The sequence below is a fragment of the Protopterus annectens genome, chromosome 7.part0 (assembly GCF_019279795.1).
Source record: "Protopterus annectens isolate FY-2018-M chromosome 7.part0, PAN1.0, whole genome shotgun sequence".
NCBI classification, from domain to species: Eukaryota; Metazoa; Chordata; order Ceratodontiformes; family Protopteridae; genus Protopterus; species Protopterus annectens.
In genome coordinates, this window is record NC_056739.1 from 1924842594 (window position 1) to 1924869375 (window position 26782).

Genomic DNA, 26782 nt, shown 5'->3' on the forward strand with positions numbered 1-26782 from the left:
AGACCATACTAGAATCAACATGGCAGCAAGCTTTTGACTTCCAAACCCTTTGAACGGTTCCGCAGGCCAGTAATGATATACTGCGACGATGTCTTGAGAGGCCGGTTTCAAAGATTTTTATTGTTAAAAAGAACATTGTTTTTTAACATGCGAAAACAAGAACGTTGATGGTTTTGTTACCCTGCATGCCATTGCAGTTGCTTATAAGGGATAGAATTGTTGTGGGCTTAGCAGACACCAGATTGTCTGCAGATGGAGAAAGAGTTGGACTTAGAGGGAGGTCAAGAACCTGCAGTATAACGTGAATGCTGTGCAGAGGCCAGAGGTGCAGAGTATTGTGAAGAACAGAGGTTCTTCCTTGGTTCTGTCTCCGGAACCATTCCGATGTTAAGGTCAGACCTGCACAACGTGTTCAGTGACTCCAGCAGCCGGAGAAACCCTTGTTGGGTCCGGGAGGGATGCCAGAAAGTATGCTATCACCATGGAGTCTTTGAAGACCCTGAAGACTCCCAGGAGGATACCACTGCCATTGATGGGAAAGAGGAGTTAATGAGGATGGAGGCGAATGGAAGAACCTACTGATTGGTGTGCAGGCATGGTGGTAGTGTTTAGCAAACTGATGCAAATGATGGCAGAGGTCATTGAAGGCTTAGAAAGAGACTGGAAGACGAGGGGCACAGTGACTTTCTTGGGCCATGTCATTACCAGATGAAGACCCCAAAAACATTACCGCCCGAGGTCCTTCAAGGTGGATGCGAGTGTCCAGTTTGCTTGTCTTTGCAGAAGAATTTCTTTGATGAGCAATTAAACAAGATCAGTAATAATACAGAATGTTTATCCTAGCAAAGATGGGAGAGAGGTCAAAGTTGGATTGTTCTTCATGGGGAGATGGGATTACAAGTCCTGCTGCAGGAGCATCTCCTGGATGAGCACAGGACTCACCAGTACAAGCCTACGAAGGACTGCAATATCAAGGGATGCATCCATATCAGGCTTGACAGTGCAGATATTGCCCGATGCAAGCTAGCCATTTGGGAGGGGGTTAGGATTGTGTAAAAATTTCTTATCTACTCACCTGAATGGCAGTGGATAACCCTCAAGCAGTATTTCTGGATGCTAGGAAGCTTGATGTATTAATGATTCTGCAGAGTACCAGAGCTCACAGATTGCAGGGACATACAGTAAATTGAAATAGATTCAAAATTATATTTATCCATCCATGAGTTGTTTAATGTATTTGTTAGCAGGGTGGGAAGACTGTCACAAGGATGATTTTCAGCTATGACCTGAGCTTAGTGACACAGTAACTGATTTTTAATGAGGTAAAATTAATTGCAAAACAGCAATATGGAACTACATTAAGAAATGGCATTCTGCAGACATAGTTGCTTTCTCTAACAGGAGTGTGTATTACAAATTATAACATAAATACAGTGCTTCAGCAGGCCTAAACCTAAATACATTCATTCTATTTACCAAAAGTAGGTAGGTTTTTAAACACATATAGTGAGATGTTTTACCTGATGCAGTGGCATTCTAAGGCACAAATAATATGTTGTACTATTTTTTTCAAAATATAAATTATTTATAGGTGCCAAAACTGTAAGAGTGTTGTGCTAGCATTAACCTTTAAAAGGTTATGACAAAGGATTTGGACTCAGTACCAAGAAAATGATAATATTTGATGATTTCATGCATTTTTGACAATTGCCTTGTTGACTTACTGACTTGCTGGGAAAAAAGAGTACAATGTTTATAATGCTACATTCATAATATACAGACTAGTGTAGGTTATTTGCTTTAGATTTTAGGCTTGCTTCAGTTGCAGTACAACTTTTACATCTAGAGTTAATTAATGAAAAGGCCACAAATTAAGTACATTTTTTAAATGCTGTTACTATTAATTAGAACATTTCAAAAATCATTTCCAGTTTAGGAGAAATGAAGCAAATGTCTGGGGAAAAATAGTGCTGTCTCTCCAAAGTGTGCACGTTTGATAGATTTGCAGTAAAGCACGTGCAAACATTCTGCTAGCAGTAGTTTCTGTCCCTGTTTGGGAATGCATTAAGAATCAGCAATGCTTTAGAAAGAACACTGAAAGAGGTTTGAAGAGGATGACAAAACATAAGACATTTATAAACAGATGCATCAGCCAGGCATAGATAGGAGAAGTAGTTAAGAGTATAACAAACCAAACTATTACTCATATGTAGAAATACCGTAAGCTGGTGTCGTTGATGGTGAACTTTTCATGTTGAAGGTAAACCCTTGTAAATGCAAGTGTCATCAGAATTACATAATCCAAACTTACACACACACACACACACACACACACACACACACACACACACACACACACACAAAGGAGCACACACAGGAGCACACACACACACACACACACACACACACACACACACACACACACACGCACATGCACACACACGCACACACACACACACACACACACACACACACACACACACACACACACACACACACACACACACACACACACAACTGTAGCCTGAAAATGTGCCATTCAAGCAACCATAAGAAATTGCTTAAAGGAAGAAAACATTTTGACATAAAAGCAAAAATATTATTTCTATACAAATATAAAAAGTATTTTTACAAGAAAATCATGTCCTTTATCAGCTTAACACATATAGGATTTCAAAGTTCATCCTAATTGATATACATAGATTTAATTATTCTTCTAATGACTATTCATTTATGTAGTTTACATCGTCAGTTTCAAATATGATAAATTAATCACACTTCTGTGCTTCAAAAAGTAAATATTTCACTGTCTAATTACATACTTCTGGTTTCATATGTTTTTATAGCTTTGTGTATAAAGCTGAGAATGTAAAAAAACTGGAAGAATGTTAAAAAATGTCATATGCCTCAGAGGCTTGCAAGTGTTTTAGAGACATTTCTGTAAAAAATTCCTTAGTGACGCCTTCTAAGGAAGTCTAACTAAAGCCAGTGTCTATACATTACCCATCTTTCTATCATTTAATGTCCTCATTTGGAGGCTGAAAGGATCTGGAGGCCAACAGACTGATGCTCTTCAAATTAAATCTCAATACAACTTCGTCTTCCCAAGGGTTATGGAGCAATTCTATTTCTAGCTACGTTTCATTAATGTGACCTCATGATTTATTTATTTATTTATTTACATTTGTTGACCGGGAGTGTCCGACTGGGCGTAGGTTCATTTTCAGTGGAGGCCCGGGGAGAAAAGCTCTACAGTTAAAATAAACAGACAGTAGTTACATTGGATTACATAGCGATTAACAATTTAACATAGCAATTACTTACAACATATTTACAGATGAAGAACATAGTATATCAGTAGACAACTAGAATCTTTATCTGTGAAGTACATAACAGACATTAACAAATGTTACAATAAGAAGTTCCTGCTGTATAATAAGTACTAGGCTTATGAGCATCTGAGCTTGCTATAATCAAGGTAGTTAGTGGAGTGGAAAGAAAGGTAGTGGTTGGATGGGGTGGGTGATATTAGAGTGGAAGTTGCAAGGGCATAGCCAGCATGTTTTTAGGTGCGCTTTTAGTAAAGTTTTGAAGTGGATGCATGATGGTACGGAGGTAATTGTGGGTGGAAGCAAAATAAATAAATAAATACATTGTGATCATCATTAAATATAAAATGCTCATTAATGTGAGCATTTTATATTTAATGATGAATATACTCTATAAAATAAAAATAAGAAAAACACAAACAGAAGTTAAAGTTATATTTATGACTTAAAATAATCATAAAAGCAGATGCTAAAATAAACATATTGTCCTTTGAATTAAAGAGGCTTCTTAAAGTTGCCTCCAATTAGAATTTGCCAAAGCTATAAGGTAATGTATTCAACAGGAAGGAGTCCTGAAAAAAGTGCATGTTTGATGTATTTAATTAAAACTGGGAATCTCCAGAAGGCCATAAAATCGTACGGGAGGGGGTCAATCTAGCAGTTATGAGATGAACAACTAACTGAGGTAGATGTAACCCAGGTAGGATAAGCAGGTGGTGTTAGTTAATGCAGAGCCAGTGTACATGATCCTTGCACTATTTGAGCTCTACAGTACACGAGTAATATGACAATGGAATGTCATCCTCCATTATCCTGACTACACAGATCTAAAAAGGGAAAGACATGCTCAGCCTCTAGGATGGGGGATCTGTATTCTGGTCTGCTGCAATCTGTAAAACGTTATGATTATCAGCATCTGGCAAAGTTATTTTTAAAGAATAAATCTCAGGAACAATAAATATCAGGTGTAGCTCCTTTAAATAAAATCATTTTTTTGTAGTAATATCATTCTCGTTATAGGCAGATGTTATAGTCCTATTAACTTTCTAAGTGAGTTAGAGTAATATTTAAAAATAGAGTAATATTAAAAAAAGTCACTGATTTTGGGCCTTTGTTCCTCATTATGTATGGCCTTGTCCCTGACTCTTGAGCAAAGAAGTTAAGATCTATGAAAATGTCATGGGGGAATTCAATAAGTTTTTATGAATCAGAAACACAGTGGCTTCGTGGAGATACAAAAGGATAGAGATAGCAGTAATCTTAGGGCATGTTGTGGAAAAATAATAAACACAACTGTGTCTAAATGAAAAGCAAAATATGGGAAACTGGCTCTATGATTAAGACTCGTAGTAAGAAATGGGAACTAAGGAGGCAGATGAAAAGTTACATTGGTTATGTATAAGATGGATTCCACAGATTATGGTGCATAGAAATAAGAGGAAATGTTGCCCATATCCTTACTTGGATAGGAGGAAGCTTCTCTGTTCACCAGTGAGAGTGGGGAGCTTTGAACAGCCTATCTGTCCCTGGAAGAGTGGTCTCAGCCCAGAAACTAGCAGCTTATTGGCCGTTTTGGGTCAATTCCTATATCTTTCAGTTTCCCTGCTTTAAAACCCACATTTGTGTGGTTTTGCGTGATTTTGCACACCACACAGCATCGGGCAGCGCCGCTTAAATGGGTTTAAACTATTCCCGGCTCCACAACGTCTACTCTTCACTTTTTCCCTTAGAACTGTTCTAACTCTCAAAGTAAAAACTGTATTTTCCTTCTGAAGCCCTGCACTTGCTCAAATCTTATAAGTAAACACTAACAAACTAAAGCACTACACCCTCTTATACTCTTTATAAGTACTTGGCTCCCTATTGGTCCTTTCTGATCAGTCAATAAACAGTTCCTTATACTATTCTGGCATATCCAAAAGACAGTTTCAGGTTTACTCTCCAGTCCAGCTAGTGAATCTGGGAATCTTGAGGCAATGTTACAATTGCCTTATGTACACAGACCACCCTCTCCTCCTCCCAACAAGCTCAAATATATGTGAGAGATGCAACTATACAGCCAAGCTGGAGGCTGAGCTCTCTCAACCCAAGACTGCACAGTCAGTCAGGAGGAGAAGGTAACCACTCACACCACAAATCAAGTCTCACATAGACCTATCGCATCAGCAAACCAAACACATAAACACACAAAAACATACTCGGAGGCTCTAAATAAACATCTGTCAAAGCAGCAGAGACCTCCAAAGCAGACATCCAAGAAACCGCTACCCCACAACAATACCCATGTACTACATACTTGACAAAGTCAGTGTGCCACACAGTCACAGCCCTTAAGGCTAAACAATACACCAAATACACTTGTAATAGGTGACTCTATTGTCAGACACACTGACGTCCCACTCACCAGACTGAACAAGGACAAGGTCACTGTAAGCTGCCTGTCAGGTGCCAGGATCCGTCACATAACACAAGCACTCAGGTCACTCCAAAGCAAGTACAAATATGACTCCATCATTGTCCCTGCTGGTGTGAATGACCTGAGACGTACCTCCCTGGACTGCATGAAAAGAGACATAGAGGAGCTCTCTGATCATGTAGCCCAGGCCGGTATGACCCTGACCTTGAGTAGCATCTTGCCCTCACCAAGAATGATGCCACAGTATAAAGACAAAATGATCAATTTTAACAATTGGCTAAAGTATTGGTGTCATTCAAAGTGGATCCAGTGCCTGTCAGCCTGGGATGACATGCTCGACAAGCCAAGTTGCTTCGTTAGGGACGGCTTGCACCTGTCACCCCTGGGCTTTCCAATACTGGCTAAGGCTTTTGCCATCCCCATAGTGCCTTTTTTAGGCAAGGTTCAAAAGACAAACCCACCTCCATAGACAACACAAGGAGAAAAAAACTAAGGGTAATGCTACTCAACGCCAGAAGTCTAAATCTCAAAATGCATGCACTCGAGGCTCTCCTCAGTATGGAGAATATCGATATCTGTGCAGTAACAGAAACCTGGTTCAAGGATACTGAGAGCACCCCAGCACTACCAGGTTATAACTCATACCATGCTTTTCGGCCCCAAAAACTCGGACCAAAACACAAAAGGGGGTGGTATCCATATTCATCAAAGATACCCACACCTCCAGGTTAGTGGCACTGCACGAAGCATTGGAGATCATCCATGTGTAAATAACAGTGGGCAAAACTGCCTTTCAGTTTGTAGCCTGCTACAGATCACCCTCCCAATCTCAGGAACCTCACTCAACTTTCCTGAAAACATTGGAGAATATGAAGGTCTCTCCAAACACCATAATATTGGGTGACTTCAACTACCCAAACATTGATTGGGAAAACTACTCAAGCCCAAACACCCTTGCCCAACGGTTCCTACAATTTATTAACTCAAATGCTATGGAACAACTGGTCAACACTCCCACAAGAGGGGACAACATATTGGACCTGGTCATCACCAACATGGGGACTCTATGTTCCACACCAGAGGTAAACCCCTCATTGGTAAGATCAGACCATAAACTAATCTCACTGGACATCCATATCCCGTCCCCACTCCCAGCCAAGGAAACCACTGTGAAAAATTTCTCAAAAGCAAACTTCACACTTCTCAAAACCAAGGTGGAATCCTTCAAAGCCCCAGGGCCAGTGGAAAATACTGCCCGAACCGCAGAATCCTTTTCAAATGCATTCTATGAGCACCTACAGGAATGCATGGATCGTGCTATCCCAAATAAAACCAAGACTCACTCCTCCAAAAGCAGGAGACCTGTCTGGTGGACCCCGGCCATAAATAGGCTATATGACAGAAGGAGGAAGCTACTACATGATAGAGCAAAATCTCAAAAAGGGAACGCATCTCTGATCAGTACTAGCAAGAAACTATGATCCCTCATAAAATCATCAAAGGCCAGCTTCAAAAGAAAAATTGCCCAGGACGCTAAGGATAATCACAAGGCCTTCTTTAGTTATGTCAGAAATCTGGGTGGAAACCCCCAGATATGCTCTGAATTAGTACAAAATGGCAAAAAATACACTGAACCCACAGACATTGCCAACATCCTGGCAGACAGGTTCAGTGCAAACTTTTCCCCCCTACCCCCCCCCCAAAAGAGAAAATGTCTATCCCAACAGAATGTAGCCTCCCAGACATCACAGATGCACAGGTGAAGGCTACCCTCTCCAAAGCAAAAAACACAGCTTCAATGGGACCTGACGGCATCCCGGGCTGCATCTTACACGATCTCCAAGAAGAACTGAACCCTCACATAAAGTCACTGTTCAAACTCAGCCTTACTACAGGATATGTACCCAAAGAATGGCGTACAGCAACAGTGGTACCGCTCCACAAAGGTGGTGCCACAACAGACCCCAGGAACTATCACCCTATAAGCCTGACTAGCCTGGTCTGCAAAGCTATGGAGCGTATCATCATGGAACTCATAAACAAAGACATTGGGAACATCCAGACACTGGACCCTACCCAATTCGGCTTTGATAAGAGCAGATATTGCCTCCTAAACCTAGTTGACTTCTTTGAAACAGTTACCAAGGCCATAGATGAGGTGAAGGTAGTCCACACAGCCTACCTGGACCTCGCAAAAGCCTTCGACACAATACCCCACTCGGGCATCATAAATAAGCTTACCAGCTTAAATATCAACCCCTATGTCACAATATGGGTTGCAAACTGGCTCAGGGATAGAACCCACATGGTCACAATAGCAGGTGCCATGTCTTAACACATATAGGATTTCAAAGTTCGTCCTAATTGATATACATAGATTTAATTATTCTTCTAATGACTATTCATTTATGTAGTTTACATCGTCAGTTTCAAATATGATAAATTAATCACACTTCTGTGCTTCAAAAAGTAAATATTTCACTGTCTAATTACATACTTCTGGTTTCATATCTTTTTATAGCTTTGTGTATAAAGCTGAGAATGTAAAAAAACTGGAAGAATGTTAAAAAATGTCATATGCATCAGAGGCTTGCAAGTGTTTTAGAGACATTTCTGTAAAAAATTCCTTAGTGACGCCTTCCAAGGAAGTCTAACTAAAGCCAGTGTCTATACATTACCCAGCTTTCTATCATTTAATGTCCTCATTTGGAGGCTGAAAGGATCTGGAGGCCAACAGACTGATGCTCTTCAAATTAAATCTCAATACAACTTCGTCTTCCCAAGGGTTAAGGAGCAATGCTATTTCTAGCTACGTTTCATTAATGTGACCTCATGATTTATTTATTTATTTATTTACATTTGTTGACTGGGAGTGTCCGACTGGGCGTAGGTTAATTTTCAGTGGAGGCCCGGGGAGAAAAGCTCCACAGTTAAAATAAACAGACAGTAGTTACATTGGATTACATAGCGATTAACAATTTAACATAGCAATTACTTACAACATATTTACAGATGAAGAACATAGTACATCAGTAGACAACTAGAATCTTTATCTGTGAAGTACATAACAGACATTAACAAATGTTACAATAAGAAGTTCCTGCTGTATAATAAGTACTAGGCTTATGAGCATCTGAGCTTGCTATAATCAAGGTAGTTAGTGGAGTGGAAAGAAAGGTAGTGGTTGGATGGGGTGGGTGATATTAGAGTGGAAGTTGCAAGGGCATAGCCAGCATGTTTTTAGGTGTGCTTTTAGTAAAGTTTTGAAGTGGATGCATGATGGTACGGAGGTAATTGTGGGTGGAAGCAAAATAAATAAATAAATAAAATCTGATCATCATTAAATATAAAATGCTCATTAATGTGAGCATTTTATATTTAATGATGAATGTACTCTATAAAATAAAAATAAGAAAAACACAAACCGAAGTTAAAGTTATATTTATGACTTAATATAATCATAAAAGCAGATGCTAAAATAAACAGATTGTCCTTTGAATTAAAGAGGCTTCTTAAAGTTGCCTCCAATTAGAATTTGCCAAAGCTATAAGGTAATGTATTCAACAGGAAGGAGTCCTGAAAAAAGTGCATGTTTGATGTATTTAATTACAAACTGGGAATCTCCAGAAGGCCATAAAATCGTACGGGAGGGAGTCAATCTAGCAGTTATGAGATGAACAACTAACTGAGGTAGATGTAACCCAGGTAGGATAAGCAGGTGGTGTTAGTTAATGCAGAGCCAGTGTACATGATCCTTGCACTATTTGAGCTCTACAGTACACAGTAGAGTAATATGACAATGGAATGTCATCCTCCATTATCCTGACTACACAGATCTAAAAAGGGAAAGACATGCTCAGCCTCTAGGATGGGGGATCTGTATTCTGGTCTGCTGCAATCTGTAAAACGTTATGATTATCAGCATTTGGCAAAGTTATTTTTAAAGAATAAATCTCAGGAACAATAAATATCAGGTGTAGTTCCTTTAAATAAAATCATTTTTTTGTAGTAATATCATTCTCGTTATAGGCAGATGTTATAGTCCTATTAACATTCTAAGTGAGTTAGAGTAATATTTAAAAATAGAGTAATATTAAAAAAAGTCACTGATTTTGGGCCTTTGTTCCTCATTATGTATGGCCTTGTCCCTGATTCTTGAGCAAAGAAGTTAAGATCTATGAAAATGTCATGGGGGAATTCAATAAGTTTTTATGAATCAGAAACACAGTGGCTTCGTGGAGATACAAAAGGATAGAGATAGCAGTAATCTTAGGGCATGTTGTGGAAAAATAATAAACACAACTGTGTCTAAATGAAAAGCAAAATATGGGAAACTGGCTCTATGATTAAGACTCGTAGTAAGAAATGGGAACTAAGGAGACAGATGAAAAGTTACATTGGTTATGTATAAGATGGATTCCACAGATTATGGTGCATAGAAATAAGAGGAAATGTTGCCCATATCATTACTTGGATATCAGGAAGCTTCTCTGTTCACCATTGAGAGTGGGGAGCTTTGAACAGCCTATCTGTCCCTGGAAGAGTAGTCTCAGCCCAGAAACTAGTAGCTTATTGGCCATTTTGGGTCAATTCCTATATCTTTCAGTTTCCCTGCTTTAAAACCCACATTTGTGTGGTTTTGCATGATTTTGCACACCACACAGCATCGGGCAGCGCCGCTTAAATGGGTTTAAACTATTCCCGGCTCCACAAAGTCTACTCTTCACTTTTTCCCTTAGAACTGTTCTAACTCTCAAAGTAAAAACTGTATCTTCCTTCTGAAGCCCTGCACTTGCTCAAATCTTATAAGTAAACACTAACAAACTAAAGCACTACACCCTCTTATACTCTTTATAAGTACTTGGCTCCCTATTGGTCCTTTCTGATCAGTCAGTAAACAGTTCCTTATACTATTCTGGCATATCCAAAAGACAGTTTCAGGTTTACTCTCCAGTCCAGCTAGTGAATCTGGGAATCTTGAGGCAATGTTACAATTGCCTTATGTACACAGACCACCCTCTCCTCCTCCCAACAAGCTCAAATATATGTGAGAGATGCAACTATACAGCCAAGCTGGAGGCTGAGCTCTCTCAACCCAAGACTGGCACAGTCAGTCAGGAGGAGAAGGTAACCACTCACACCACAAATCAAGTCTCACATAGACCTATCGCATCAGCAAACCAAACACATAAACACACAAAAACATACTTGGAGGCTCTAAATAAAAATCTGCCAAAGCAGCAGAGACCTCCAAAGCAGACATCCAAGAAACCGCTACCCCACAACAATACCCATGTACCACATACTTCACAAAGTCAGTGTGCCACACAGTCACAGCCCTTAAGGCTAAACAATACACCAAATACACTTGTAATAGGTGACTCTATTGTCAGACACACTGACGTCCCACTCACCAGACTGAACAAGGACAAGGTCACTGTAAGCTGCTTGTCAGGTGCCAGGATCCGCCACATAACACAAGCACTCAGGTCACTCCAAAGCAAGTACAAATATGACTCCATCATTGTCCATGCTGGTGTGAATGACCTGAAATGTACCTCCCTGGGCTGCATGAAAAGAGACATAGAGGAGCTCTCTGATCATGTAGCCCAGGCCAGTATGACCCTGACCTTGAGTAGCATCTTGCCCTCACCAAGAATGATGCTACAGTATAAAGACAAAATGATCAATTTTAACAACTGGCTAAAGTATTGGTGTCATTCAAAGTGGATCCAGTGCCTGTCAGCCTGGGATGACATGCTCGACAAGCCAAGTTGCTTCGCTAGGGACGGCTTGCACCTGTCACCCCTGGGCTTTTGAATACTGGCTAAGGATCTTGCCACCCCCATAGTGCCTTTTTTAGGCAAGGTTCAAAAGACAAACCCACCTCCATAGACAACACAAGGAGAAAAAAACTAAGGGTAATACTACTCAACGCCAGAAGTCTAAATCTCAAAATGCACGCACTCGAGGCTCTCCTCAGTATGGAGAATATCGATATCTGTGCAGTAACAGAAACCTGGTTCAAGGATCCTGAGAGCACCCCAGCACTACCAGGTTATAACTCATACCATGCTTTTTGGCCCCAAAAACTCGGACCGAAACACAAAAGGGGGTGGTATCCATATTCATCAAAGATACCCACACCTCCAGGTTAGTGGCACTGCACGAAGCATTGGAGATCATCCATGTGTAACTAACAGTGGGCAAAACAGCCTTTCAATTTGTAGCCTGCTACAGATCACTATCCCAATCTCAGGAACCTCACTCGGCTTTCCTGAAAACATTGGAGAATATGAAGGTCTCTCCAAACACCATAATATTGGGTGACTTCAACTACCCAAACATTGATTGGGAAAACTACTCAAGCCCAAACACCCTTGCCCAACGGTTCCTACAATTTATTAACTCAAATGCTATGGAACAACTGGTCACCACTCCCACAAGAGGGGACAACATATTGGACCTGGTCATCACCAACATGGGGACTCTGTGTTCCACACCAGAGGTAAACCCCTCATTGGTAAGATCAGACCATAAACTAATCTCACTGGACATCCATATCCCGTCCCCACCCCCAGCCAAGGAAACCACTGTGAAAAATTTCTCAAAAGCAAACTTCACACTTCTCAAAACCGAGGTGGAATCCTTCAAAGCCCCAGGGCCAGTGGAAAATACTGCCCGAACCGCAGAATCCTTTTCAAATGCATTCTATGAGCACCTACAGGAGTGCATGGATCGTGCTATCCCAAATAAAACCAAGACTCACTCCTCCAAAAGCAGGAGACCTGTCTGGTGGACCCCGGCCATAAATAGGCTATATGACAGAAGGAGGAAGCTACTACATGATAGAGCAAAATCCCAAAAAGGGAACGCATCTCTGATCAGTACTAGCAAGAAACTATGATCCCTCATAAAATCATCAAAGGCCAGCTTAAAAAAAAAAAATTGCCCAGGACGCTAAGGATAATCACAAGGCCTTCTTTAGTTATGTCAGGAATCTGGGTGGAAACCCCCAGATATGCTCTGAATTAGTACAAAATGGCAAAAAATACACTGAACCCACAGACATTGCCAACATCCTGGCAGACAGGTTCAGTGCAAACTCCCCCCCCACCCCCCCAAAAGAGAAAATGTCTATCCCAACAGAATGTAGCCTCCCAGACATCACAGATGCACAGGTGAAGGCAACCCTTTCCAAAGCAAAAAACACAGCTTCAATGGGACCTGACGGCATCCCGGGCTGCATCTTACACGAGCGCCAAGAAGAACTGAACCCTCACATAAAGTCACTGTTCAAACTCAGCCTTACTACAGGATATGAACCCAAAGAATGGCGTACAGCAACAGTGGTGCCACAACGGACCCCAGGAACTATCACCCTATAAGCCTGACTAGCCTGGTCTGCAAAGCTATGGAGCATATCATCATGGAACTCATAAACAAAGACATTGGGAACCTCCAGACACTGGACCCTACCCAATTCGGTTTTGATAAGGGCAGATATTGCCTCCTAAACCTAGTTGACGTCTTTGAAACAGTTGCCAAGGCCATAGATGAGGTGAAGGTAGTCCACACAGCCTACCTGGACCTCGCAAAAGCCTTTGACACAATACCCCACTCGGGCATCATAAATAAGCTTACCAGCTTAAATATCAACCCCTATGTCACAAGATGGGTTGCAAACTGGCTCAGAGATAGAACCCACATGGTCAGAATTGCAGGTGCCATGTCCAACTCTAAACCAGTTACAAGTGGTGTCCCACAAGGCTCAGTCCTGGGACCTCTCTTGTTCGGTGTATACTTCTCTGAGGTACAGGCTAACACGGGAGGACTATGGCTGACCATGTTTGCAGATGACTGCAAACTGGGAGCCATAATCGACTCTCTGGCTGACACAAGCATCTTCCAAAAGGGTCTCACAGAGATGGATACCTGGTGCCAGAGCCACGGCCTCAAGCTAAATGCAAAAAAGTGCATAGTCATCCCCTTTGGGAAAAACAAAGTGCCCACAAATTACCACATAGGAGGTAATCCATTAAGTACAGAAGAAGTAATTAGGGATTTGGGGACCCAAGTAGACAGTAATCTCTCCTTTGACAATCACGTTGCCAAAGTGGTTAGAAAGACCTTCTATATAGCCCACCTTATCACTAAAGGGTTCACATCTAGATCGAGAGAGGTCATTGTGCCCCTCTACTCATCACTCATCAGGACCATAATTGAATACAATGCCCCATTTGGGATGTACCTTACCCAACACCTGCAGCAACTGGAGAGACCCCTAAATACCTCACCAAGAGGATCACGGGCCTCAAACAGATGCCCTATGCAGTTCGACTAAAGAAACTCCAGCTCTACTCAGTTGCTTACTGCCTACTCAGAGGTGATCTATGCCTAACGTACAAAGCCATGTCTAACCCAGAATTAATGGACATGCTCCACCTCAGGAAATCCAAATCCCTTAAAACTACACACTCTAGGAACTCAAACCTCAGCACAGCAATAAACAGGACATGCTGGAGGGACAGATTCATATCCCAGAGGCTCCCCTCACACTGAAACAGAATCCCATTTCATGTTAGGCAGAGCCCCTCACTGACCCTCTTCAAGAGAAATCTTGACGAGTGGATGGGAGATCATAAGTTTACCCCTGGGATCTCTTCAGTGTCCCTGCTAGACAGAGGCACAGTAAACTAACCTTAAAGGGCTATCCTCTGTGACCTACTATACAGAAGCACAGTTAACTAATCTAAAAGGGAGGTGAAAGCCAAACACACTCTGGCTAGGCTTATAAATGCCCTAGGGGAGATAGCCTAGTATCTACCTATGAACCTATGAACCTATGAAATAATGTTTGTAGCAAATGTATAGTAAGGAAAATAGTAAAGAGGGAGCACAAGCCAATACTGCTGCGGCTTTAACAAGTAAGGGAGATATTTTGATATAAGTGATATGATGCGGCACTTAGGCAAGGTGTTGCCATGCATTCAGGATGGAATGCAGCAGATGAGATTGCCTGCTATCAGAAGAGTGCCACTGTGGGCTAACCAACCCCACCCTAAAACCTGTGAGGTCTAACTTTGGAAGGGTAAAGGAGGACATCAGGGGACAGATGGTAAAGGTGAAACAAGTACAGGATGTATTAGCACAAATGACATGAAATATTGGAGGGATCAGCAGTCCAATAAAGCAGAAAAGACTCCAATGTAATCTGATGAGAGAAAAGGTCAGCTTTGCACTACTTCAGAAATTAAAGCTGAGGGTAGGGAGCTATGCAAAAGATGATATCAGATGTTTACAGTGTAATGCATGGAGACCATAGGCTGAGGATGCTGAACTGCTGATACATGCAAAACCAGACTGGAAATATTAGCACAAAAGGAGAACATGGGAGGTGGGTGGTGGGACATTCTGTAAAGGCTGGTAAAAGGATATTGCTAGGCTGATTTTTAGGGCCAAAATGAGGTGAAGGAAAATTGATTAGGAGTAAGTGAAGAAAAGAGTACTTACAGGAAAAGATTTCAGCAAAGTTATGCACCTGAGGTATACTGAATGGGGTGGTGGGAGTTTATCTGCATTGCCAAAAGCAACCAAGAAAAGGAACAAATATATACAGGAAGAAATGAGGCGGAGGAGACAAAACACCATGTCAAGAAGTAGGTTAGCAGGATCAACACAACTTTTGTTGATTTAAGCATTATGTGAATAGCTGACAGCCTGTCGGTTTAAGATCTAAGCATTTTGTGCCTTTCCATGGCAGGCAGAAGATTACCAGGAAGAGAGATGAGGGGACCTCATACCTTTCAACCTCTTAGAGTAAGAAATCTGGACAAAGCCATGAAAAAAGTGACACAAATAGGGACAATTTTTAAATACTGCTCTTACAAACTTGGAAAGTTGATAGAGTAACAGGTTTTGCATTAGCATGAATGTTCTGAAGGGTACGAAGTCTAAAACTCAAATGTCTGTCATTATTTCCTAACTTCAGTCTTTAATTATTTGCCACTAATTTGCTAAAAAGCCACAATTTTATGAAAAATGGACCAAAATATAAGGCAAAAATCTGGACATTCTGTGAAAATCTGTACAGTTGAGAGGTATGGGTAGAACCCTAACAGATGGAGAACAATCACAGGAGTAAAGTAGTTGAATAATAATAATAATAATAATAATAATAATAATAATAATAAATTTGAGTGAGGGGAAATGGGGTAAGGGAGTGAGATAGCATTAAAGACGTCTGGAAGGGGAAGATTATGGATGACATTATAATAAGGGCAGAATATTAAAATGAGATTTGGGAAGAAGAAACTGAAGAAATTTAAAAATTTTTTTTGGTCTACATAAGAGTGAGAGACAGGTTTCTTGAACTAAAAAAATGTGCTAAAAATGGTTGAAAAAATCCCATATAGAAACAGAATTAGGACAGAAGAGACCAAATGGTTGGCCAAAAGAGCAATGGAGGGTACGCTTTTGTCTTGAAGCTAAAGGATAAATTGCAGCAAGCATAGGTAAGTAGTGGTATAGTAAAGGTTGCAAGAGGACATTAATTACTTATAAACCAACAAATCTGATAAAAATTCTGAACATTTTATGACTAGTTTTATAGGATACAGTAATGTTGAGGAAGTTTCACAATAAAGGGAGCATAGTTTTGGATACAGGATGGCAAAACATGCTGTGGTAGATAGGAATAACAGAGGTAGCAGCAGTGAGTCATATGATGGGGGGTTGGTGTCTGAGTGTCTGAAACATTTTAAGAGACAAATATATACACAGATAGATATATAGATACACACACACACACACACACACACACACACACACACACACACACACACACACACACACACACACACACACACTAATATATAAGCTATTTTAATTATATAATAAAGGTTGGAAATTTTATTACAGATTGAAGAGAGGCAGCAGTATAGCAGATGTACTGTATCAAGCTGCCAAAATGCCTTAGTAATTAACGTTATTGTCTCAAAGGAAAAAGGACACAGAAGGCCCAGCAAATTTTGGCCGACACTGCTATTCAATGACAATGGTAAGAATTTAACAGTGGTGTTGGTAGCAGGATTAAAGAAGAAACTACCCCATAGTATAGAAATGGTTCAAGTGGGGTATGTAAATGGCAAGTCATTTATTTATCACTGGAAGCTACTTATAACCTTTTTAGAATGAAAAGAAAGGGAGGGTGGGTGAGTGACAGACCATAGTAGTGTTATTTGATCTACAAGAAAAAGCATTCAGTATGGTCAGTTGGGTGTACCTTTTGAAATTTTAAGGATGGTGTCTGAGGCCTCTTCCTTACAATCATTGAAGCATTGATATGAAGAACAGTGAGTTAGAATTATGGTGGGTACATGGCTCTCTGATCAGATAAAATGAGGTGGATGGTTGCATCAGGTTTGCTCTTTGTTGCTATTCCCAGTGATAATGGAAAAGCTGCTACATCAGCTTCATAACTGCCTTGTGGAATGGTAAAACTAGGAGGGAAATGTAGCCTACATATGTCTGCTGGAAATATACAAAGAATGTGGAGGAGTATTAGCATTGCAATTTCACCCGAAGAAATTACAGGTCAAATAATGGCTGGCAAGGAAATTCAGAGACCATTATGTTACCAAGTTCAGTCACAGGGAGAAGTGCCTGGGAGTGAAGGTATATCTGCTTGTTAATGACATTACATGAAAGAATTGAGAGGAAAAGGCTGGGAAAATATGAGGACTGTTGGATGATTAAGTACACTTAGCAATTCATGGTGGAGGAATGAAGGTAGTGGGGGGATGGTACTGTCATAACTTATGTATTTGTTATGAAATGTGGAAACTAGTCCACAGAATGGCACACTTTGTGAAATTAAGGACAGTGCAGTGGTGCAACAGTTGCATTGTCACCTCACAGCAAGAGGTTCTTGTTTCTATTCTTGGCTGGGGTGCCTTCTGTGTGGAGTCTGTATGTCCTTTCTGCATTCATGTGGGTTTCCTGTGGGTGCTCTGGTTTCCTCCCATGTTAGAAAGACATGGATTTGTCATATTTTTCCCCAGGCCTCTGCTGAAAATTGGCTTTGTTTCAAGTCAGACATTCTCGGTAAACAAATGCTAAAATTAATTCAGAAATGCTGTGATAGGTACATTGAGAAGATGTAGAGATAGCTTGAATAGACGGAGAGTAATCATGTGTAAAAGTATGGGTTACTCCAGATCTAAGCACAATGTGGCAAAGATTATTATGGCACAGTGAGAAATGGGCAGGTGATTAGCCAGTTTAAGCTGACAGAGTTGGAGAAATAGTAAGGAGAAGACATGGTACAGGCCATGAGAAAGGTTGAGAAAAACAATGGCAAAGAAGTGAGGAAGCAGTTACAAGAAATTGCAGATGTGACTAATTGTAAAGTTCAAGAAAGAAGCAGTGCCTTTCTCACAAGAACTAAGACTTAGAAAAAAGGCAGGTTCTTAGAGAGTGAGAAAGTCTGGGGGACTTCTATAGCTTTCAAGAGCTGAATGAAAGATGTGGTTTATGTAATGGAGATTGGCTGGTATATAACGCTATTACATGTCACATGGTGTAGAAAGGAAAGCTAGAGAACTAGTCATAAGGGGCAAATACGAAAATAGTGGCTAAATATGGAAAAACTGGAATTCACAAGGGATGTATTGGTATGATCTACCAAGATCTTTGCAGAAATGAGGCTGCAAAGTCACGGGAGGTGCTTCAAACTTGTTAGCATGAAGACAGTGAAGAATGTGGTGAGGAGGAAGTAATGGTTTGAATGGGAGGTATGGAGATAAGGCTTAACAAGCAGGACCAATTTATGCCTTCAAGATGAAAAACTGAAGATCCAGGATTTATTAAAGTTATTTTTTGATATTACCTTTTTAAAATCTACACGTGTTGTTGTTGTTGAATGAGAAAAAGATATGGAACAGAGGGAGTGAAGAAAGACAGAGACAGACAGAGAGAGAGAGAGAGAGAGAGAGAGAGAGAGAGAGAGAGACAGAGAAAGAACATAAGTGGGTAGGTGAACAGAAAGGGTAACAATAACTATGGAACTAATGAGAAATACACAGATGTGATATGCTAATGTGGGGGAAAATATGTATGAAGGACTTGGTTGGATGAATGGAAAAGGCTTGAAGGAGGTATTATTGAGGTTCTCAAAGTTACTCTCAACCAAGGTGGCTAATATGGGGGATGATGAAGTGGCCAAGAGGTTGATAAAGCAGTGGTCATCCACATAATGAAGATCTGATGTGGGTGTCGGTAAAAGTCTATTTGCACTCACAATGATAGATGAAAATAAACTGTGAGGATATTACAACAGAAAAAACAGGTAAATGATCATGTAAGTAAAAGAGAGAGGTTGCAGAATGAGCTAGTTTAGGCAAGTCTTCTTTAAAAAGGATTGGGGGACCCACAATAATGAAAGAAAATCAATTTAGGCAGTTCCCTGTTAAAAAGTAGTCATGTGGAAAAGCAGTTGTAAGAACTACCGATTTATCATAAACACAAAACGCCATTGTGGCAATCAGTGAAATGCTGCAAGAATGGCTTTATTTTTACAAGCTGATGCTAAATAAAAAGAAACCTATTCAGTTTTCTGTGAACTCAGGACATACTTGTAGGTACTGATATCTCACCCACTGCGAACACTGTTGTATTGAAACAAGGTTCTAGATAGCTAACTCATGTCCTTGGTTATCCGACTTCTAGGGCATGGAATAAGGGCATGGAATAAAAGAGACACTAGGAGTGCTGGCCTCTGCAATATGGATGCCAAAGTTTTAAACCAACCTGTTCTTTGTTATCAATACAAGGTAAGTCTCATGCAGCAAGGCCAAGATAATTCCAACCTTGCTAAAGAGGGCCAGAAAAACAGTAGCACCTCAGATTACCATAAGAAGGACATTCCCTTGCTTATTCAAGCTGCATTTACAGTAGTGCATCTGCATTGTCTGAAATGATTTATGTGGAGCTTGCAAGCTGCCTACAGAGTAAAGATAGGGAAGCCTGCAGAATTTGTAGGACTGACCTACTTCCTAACATTGAGCTCTCACTTCTGAGAAACAACAGATGATCGGATCAGGCTCTCTGGACAAGGGAAAGAATGGGTTTTAAAGCTCTCGCCTAGACTGGAGGTGAATGCATGACACCTTTTTTTCTGAGAAGGAATGAGCAAGTTGGGTGTAGGCTGAGGATTCATTGGATGAATCCTGAAAGTGGCAAATGTAAAGCAAAACAGCAATGCTAAGAGAGGTCTTACAAGATACAAAATATCAAAGAGCCAATTGGCTACTTCTATCAGGATAGCCTCATTATAACAAAAGACAATAATTTCACCATTATAGGCACAGAAATATTTATTGACAAAGTTAAACAAGAAAAAAATGTAATTGCAGAAGTAATACCAACAACCCAATAAATGTGTCCAAAGAAACAAAATATATAAAAACAAAAACCAGTAAGGACACAACCACGGCTGCTGCTGCTTCCAGTATAGAAAGTTTACTAGTGCACAGAACAAACACAAGTGCTTTCACAAAGTTGTTTCATCAGGTGTAATGAAAGTACACTTCAGAAACACACCCTTTTTAAACAGTTAATGAAATCACATGACGACTCCAATTAATAAATTTAAAGAAGAAACATCATTAAAAAAATGAAATACATTATTCCATAAAACATATATATAAAATACATCCATAAAAATAATAAACAATATCATCTCATGAACTCACTTAAATGGGGATAACTTCTAAAAGGTCTGGACTTTAATTTAGGTCTAAGTGGTACACACTCATTTAAACCACTCCCTGTATCAGCTCTCATCCTAACTACCCATGTAGACTCTAACTCTTCTGTTCTTAGCCATACATCACCTATTCTAACATTTTCATAAATTCTTCCTATGACTAAAAACTTAAAATGATGCATAGAATCAGTGCTGTTAACATGCTTGGCTAAGGCATTGACACAATTTAACTTACTGATCTAATAAATATGTTCCTTAATACAATCTTTAAAAGGCCTATCCGTCTTGCCAATATAGAATTTGCTACATTATATGCAGTGGGCAAGATATATAACATGTTCAGTCATACAAGTGGCCAAGATATTAAATGTATATGTCTTCTTTTGATCTGGATGATAAAAACTACCTCTGGTGTCCAAAAACTGACAATATTTACATTTGCCACACGGTATAGTGCCAAAATCCTCCACACTTTTTTGGCCATCCTTAGGATAGCACAATCTCCTCCTTAGAGACCTACTATTTCTAAATATAAATTTGGGCTCAGAATCAATAAAATTAGCCACATCAGCATCTGTGGTAAGAATATTCAAGTGCTTTCTTATTATTTTCATATACTTATCCACATCCGAAGTATAACATAAAGGGACTTTAGGTTTGGTACTATTCAAGCTCTTATTATTATTTTTATTTTTAAAACTATTCATAACTCCATCCCTTGCAGAAAATTATGGTAAAGCATGTGTACATCTTTTCTCTACAACTGCTGAAACATTAGGTAGGATCATTTGATCATTATAGCCCCTTTCCTGTAAATGATCTATAGCTACATCAACTTGCTGTGTAAAGTCAATATCCCTTACATTCAGTCTCGAGGCCCTATAAATTTGATTGTGTACAACATTCTTGAATATATATGGAGGGTGTGAACTCTCTCTATGCAAGAGATGATTAAAATAACATTCCTTCCTATATAATACAACACTTGTATAAAAATCTGCAAATATGTAAGCAATATCAGCACCAGTTGAAATAGTTCAGTTGAAAATGGCTCAACAAGGAAGATGAAACTAACACAGAGCACAGTCATAAAGGAAAATCACATCCTAAGACCTGCAGAAAGGAAAGCTACAGAAAAACTGGGTGCCACATAAATAAATAACTGATAGCAGTGCATGTGGTCTTTAAAGGCACACTGCTCTACAAATAATGCATGCCAGTCTGCATAAAAAGTATGCTACCCACATGATTAACAGGGTGCAGGAATAATGAGACAGATTAGGTAGTGAATGACATGTGTATATTTATGGATATAGTATGAAGGTAGGGTTATCTGTCATAAAATACAAGCAGGACCTTTAGCTCTAAAAGCTTTAAGACTGTGGCTTGAAAGAACACCGGTTATGAGCCTGTCTAGAACTAATCAAAGTAATCCAGGAGTTCCACTTATAAGTCAACTCCACTGCACAGAAGATTAAAGGCTTGATTGTGACCCAAACAATCCAGGATCAAACAACAATTCAGGCACTGGAAGAATACACAAGGGAGTGTGGCAGTGAATGACCAATGCAAGTTCTTCCATCTTTGGGGAACACGATGGTCCAGCCTGCTCCAGTACAGATGCCTAAAAGTGGTAAAGGTTCATAACATGCTGTGTATGGGCATCATACATGTCTCCCTGGGGCAGGAGCTAAAATACATATAGCCATAACAAAGCACTGCAGAACCTCACATGAAGCATACCCATCAGCCACTGTGACTGAAACTGCAGAGCATGAAAAAAATGTTCTTTATATTGATCACTGCTGCTGTAGCCTTAGCTAAATTGATTATATCCTGGCAAGAATATAATAGCTGCCAGATTCCAAAGCTTCAGGGTACCTACTATGTCCCTATACTGTCAAGCAACTTGAGTTGAACTGACTAAAAGGCAAGTTTGGGAGCAAAGCCCTTCAGAGCTTTACTGCCATTAAAGAGCATGCTCCTCTGAGGATTTTGAGGATCAATAGTCAGCTTGTGTTTTCCTTAGCTGGGCATATAATTTCCCTTTGGGGAACCTTCCATTTTCTTATTTTCTGATGTTTTCAGGAAAGTTATTTTAATGCTAGGAGTGTTGACTTTTAACAGATTGTCTTGAGTGTTATCAAACTGATAAACCATTTCTTGTGTTTATTTTAAGTTTGTGGGGCTTCTATAGTTTTTGAAAATGCTTTTTGCTGTTTTTTTCTGTCAAAAGAAAACATAAATAACTTTTTTGGACTGGTAGGTTTATAGACATTGTTTGTTTTCCCCAAGAAAGAGGTGCCTTTTTCAGCTTAAACATGACACAAATTGTTATTCTTATGGTTGACACTTCAACCAGCCACAAAAAGAAAAAAGTTAAGCAAACAGCCTAAGCCACCACAGCAGACTAGGAATTTGCCTCAGTCTCAGGTGAGTGAATCTGCTGTGTCCATTTGTTATCCCTCAGTCCACTAATCTTTTACTCTGGATCCCTCTGGTGTAGCAACTATAGACATTATGGACCAGGGGATTGACACACCCTCTGCAGCTGTTGGGGTCCCCTCAGTGGGCAAGAGAGAATCACTATTGTTGTTTCTGGGGGAATGAATAGGGAAGGCTTCCCTTCTGTGTCAGAATGCTGTAGTAACATGGTTCATCCCATTTTTCCTGTCCAAAAGAAACTGAAAACCAAGCATGTATCTACTCTTCCTCAAATTTATTTGGATAGGAGTAGCTTACTGGGACTGGCTCAGGGTTTGATTCAGGCTATTGATCCTCATTGTAAAATAGTTTTCATTAAAAGAAAGATGGGTGCCTCTTTTCCTGAGGAGATTCAATATTCTGAATCTGAACAGGAAGATGCAGGGTTGGGTTTAGGGTTTTGTCCTCAGATTTCTGATTCAGACTCAGAGAAGAGCTCTCTTTCAGATTCTCCTCCTGGGGGGTTCTCTTTCTCTGAGACTATTGCTAGAATGTCCCAGTGTTTTCATTTGGAGAAAACTGAAGTTTTAAAGTCCCTCAAAGAATACTATGAGTTGTTAAAGAAGAATTTTCCAGAACCTACACCCATTACTCCTGTTCTGTCTGCTTTAGAGGGTGTGTGTCTTACTGCCTGCAATTTTCCCAATTGTCAGTCATCTGTCCCTAAAAAGGCAGATAGGATGCATAAAGTTCCTTAGTATTTTAATTTTTTTATACACTATTCCCAATTTTGACCCAACAGCTATAGCCTTAGTTAACTCCTCTGCTGCTAAGTACTTAGTTAATTCCAATCCTACTCTTTCTAATAAAGTTTTGAAAATTCTTGATAGGTATGGGAAAAGTGTATATTTCTGCAAATTTGAATTTCAGAATTTTACTTTGTCAGGCTCATATGTTGTTTATTCTGACACATTGTGAAAATATGAGGAATGTGTTATCTACAGTTTCTTCTGTGAAAAAAATCTGCTTCAGATAACTTAGTTTCTTCTAGTGCACAGGTCATACTCTTTGTTTGCTGTGTGTGTATGACTCTGTTGATACTTCTTCCAGGGCTATGGCCACTGGTACTGTTTTAAGGAGGCTTGCTTAGCTGCATTCTCAGAGATTCTCTGTTGGGTAGAGATTTAATATGTGTCTCTCTGCTGCAGAGGTGATCAAAAAGTGTGATGAAAGGGGCAAGCTGATATAGGGAATCTGTAAGATTTTTCAGCCTTCCTTTTCCAAATTGTCTACGGGATTTTCTTTCTTCTTATCCACTTTCTGCAAAAAAACAGAATAAACAGTCTCATCAGTATTCAGGTAAACAGATGTTTAAGAAGTGGCAAGGAGGTTCCAAAAAGAAGCCTCAAACCTCTCCAAACCAAGGACACTCCAAGTCTGAATGAATATTCAAGAGACCTTGTGGCCCCTTGCAACCCTAGCCCTCTTTTTTTCCCCAGAAAGTCTGAATCTCAATTTTTCTGTTTGTCAGACAAATAGATTCTGAAAATCATACATCAGGGTTACAGATGGAGGCGGGTGGAAATTGCTCCTTTCCAGGCAGTCATTCTTCATCCTGCAGATTAAACTGCTTTGTTGCTACCTGTTCTTCATCACAAGCCGTCCCAAAGAGTGACAGAACTCGTTCCTCCTTCCCAGGTGGGGAAAGTGTTTTATTTAAGGATATTCCTAGCCTGGAGACTCGTTCTGAATCTTTCTTTCTTGAACCTGTTTGTGATAGTGCCCAAATTCGAAATGATGTCACTTCACAACCTGTTGCCTCTTCTTCCTCTTTTAAGTTTCCTGTTAACACTAGACAGAATATGTTTATCATCACATCCCTATTCATCCAGACTTCAGGCATTTCTTAAGATTTTGTGTGTCTGGATCACATTATCAGTTCTCTGCCTTGCCCTATGGACTATCCACTGCACCAACAGTGTTCACAAAGTATCTAGCTCCAGTGATAGCTCATTGTAGGCTACTGGGTATCCACATTTTTCCATACTTAGACAATTTGCTTATCATTGCAGAGTCTTTTTCAAAATGTCAGGAATCTCTCTCTCTCTCTCTCTCTCTCTCTCTCTCTCTCTCTCTCTGTCTCTTGGGTGAGAGATCTCTTGCACAAGCTGGGATTCCAAGAGTACATTGAAAAGTGTTTCTTGACTTCCTCACACAAGATTGTGTTCCTGGGATGTCAACTAGACACATCAATTCAAAGAGATTTTCTTCCACAGGGAAAAAACATATCTTTCTTTAGATCTATTTCTAAGTTTTTCCATTTAGACTTCTGTCACTGCAAGGGTATACCTCTGGATTTTTGGTCTCATGGCAACTATGATTCCTATGATACCCCTGGCAAGACTACACATGAGAAAGAATCAGGGGTATTTGAAATCTCTTCCCTGCATCAACACCCTTTATCTTTTCATATCCCAGTACTGGGGTTTGTCAGAGGAGAAATCACTTGGTGGAGACAACAGATATCCTTAATTCAAGAAATCTCCTTCTCCCTAAGTGCTTCAAAACAATCAGTCAACATAGGTCCTTCAGACTTTGCTTGGGGAACAGTTTCAGGAGAGATAAAAATGGATGTGTGTGGGATACTAAGTACAGATGTAAGCACATAAGTATCTAGGAAATGCTTGCCCTGATCAAAGCACTCAATTCTCTGAACCATCTTTGGTCCCTGGGACTTCTTCAAGTGGCTACAGACAATATCACAGTGATGAGGTACATCAACAGAAGGCACTAGGAATTCCAAGATGGCCCTCACAGCTATTTAACTTTTGGTTTTTTTTACAACTTTACATCAACCTTTTTCCTCAAGTTTTTATACTAAAAGATTTTATAAATCTTTTTCTATGCATTTGGATTATTTTTTCTTCTGGACTTATTATCCTGGGATTTATTTTACCTCAGAACATTCTTGGTCTCTCTGCTGCTGGGACTCCTACTGCTCCAGTCTGTTCCTGGTTCCTGGTATCCTGTTGACTGCATTCCATTTCTGGGCATGGCTACAAAATCTGACTCCATGGAGACTCAGCCAAAGGCCAAATATACTTCAATGCTCTCTCCTGAAAAGATTCAGGTTCAAAAGACTGAAATCATCTAGACAACCTACAGAAACTTTTAATGTAAGTAATAAAGATTTAAATGGCTCAAATTTCCTTTTAGAAGAACTAAAAATAGCATTAAAACCAATCCAAAGTGCTATACAAAACTTTTCAGAACAGTTTGCAGACTTTAGTAAATCTATAGTATTGTTACTATTGAAAATAAAATCTTAGCTTTGGAGGTTAAAACAGACTTATTGGAAAGTGACTTTAAATCTAGAGATAAAACTGTTTCAGATTTACAAGCTAAAATATTGGATCTGGAAGCCAGTCGAAGAAATAACATCATTATTCGTGGTTTACCTGAATCTTATGACAATAAAAACTTGTTATCTGTGACTAAAAATATCTTTGAAACACTGTTAAATTGAAGCTTCTTCAAAATCTATAATTGTAGAGAGCACACAGAGCATTCTTCAAGGTTAATTTATACTAAGTTACTAAACTTTCAGGACACTTTCCAGATCCTAGAAACTGCTAAAACAAAGAAACAATTCATATGGAAGTCTCACAAACTATCATTTTCCCAAGATCTTCCTGCACAGATCAAATTAAATAGACAAGAACTAGCCCCCTATTGTGCTGGCTTGATAAAAAGAGGGATTAGATTTCGAATGGCATATCCTAATACCTTGTCTTTCACAGCTAATGACAAAAGATTTGTATGTTCAGATCCTAAAGATGCAAAAGA